Source organism: Camelina sativa, chromosome 6 (genome assembly GCF_030686135.1).
Source record: "Camelina sativa cultivar CO46 ecotype springtype chromosome 6, ASM3068613v1".
Lineage (NCBI taxonomy): Eukaryota > Viridiplantae > Streptophyta > Magnoliopsida > Brassicales > Brassicaceae > Camelina > Camelina sativa.
Window position 1 is genome coordinate 1,725,177 of NC_141885.1, and position 808 is coordinate 1,725,984.

The window sequence follows — 808 nt, forward strand, 5'->3', positions numbered from 1 at the left end:
TCACACATAAACTTTTCGTCAATACATATGCTTATCACGTATACTTTGTAATATGTCTTATTCAAAGAAATACAAATTCCCGTCATAGCATCCACATATTCGTAAAAAAACTACCGTCTGATACTCTAATGGTATCTCACAAATATATAATATCAGTAGTTTTAATATATTATAATTAAGTTAAAGAATTCAATTTTAAATCAAAAACAAATTTAAACCAATCATAAGTTTATAAATATCATTAAAGTATCTTATGTTTTACTCACTTCGGACTCCCCTAAACTTCACCACTAGGGTTGGCCGGCTTCTCCTTACTTACTGGAACCTAATTATTAAAGAAAAATATAACTTTATTTACACTTAACACATCATCAATTAGGTATTACAACTTTGTTATAAGATTTACGTACACTTTTTACAGAGGTAGCATATGCTAACAACAACGCCCACGAAGCCTAGAAAAAAGATGCATAGAATCAAAATCCCCTCCACAGCCATTTTCCGTTACTTGCTCTTGTTCTCACTAACAATTCTTTTATGTATTTTGTGTGGGTTATGATAATCTTATTACAATCCAAATATTAGAAGTACTCATAGCAACATATAAAAGTGGCATTTTATAATCAAATTTGATCTTAACATGCCCTCAAATGGCCAATTTTGGTATTAATCAGATCATGACGTGTGATACTTAATATTAAATAGATTGTAACATTTGTCAAAGAGTTTCCTCAAAACTTATAATGATTACAAAAAAAAAACTTATATATACTAAGAGAATTTAATATATATATATATATATATATAT

General features: G+C 28.0%; 1 long non-coding RNA gene across 1 annotated transcript; it reads right to left on the reverse strand.

Annotated features, from left to right (window-relative positions):
- On the reverse strand, positions 1-600 carry LOC147942125 (uncharacterized). The gene is made up of 2 exons (XR_015558864.1): positions 411-600; positions 1-325 (listed from the first exon to the last, which is right to left on the reverse strand). It is a non-coding gene; the product is annotated as an uncharacterized LOC147942125 (long non-coding RNA).
- Between the last annotated feature and the right edge of the window lie 208 nt (positions 601-808).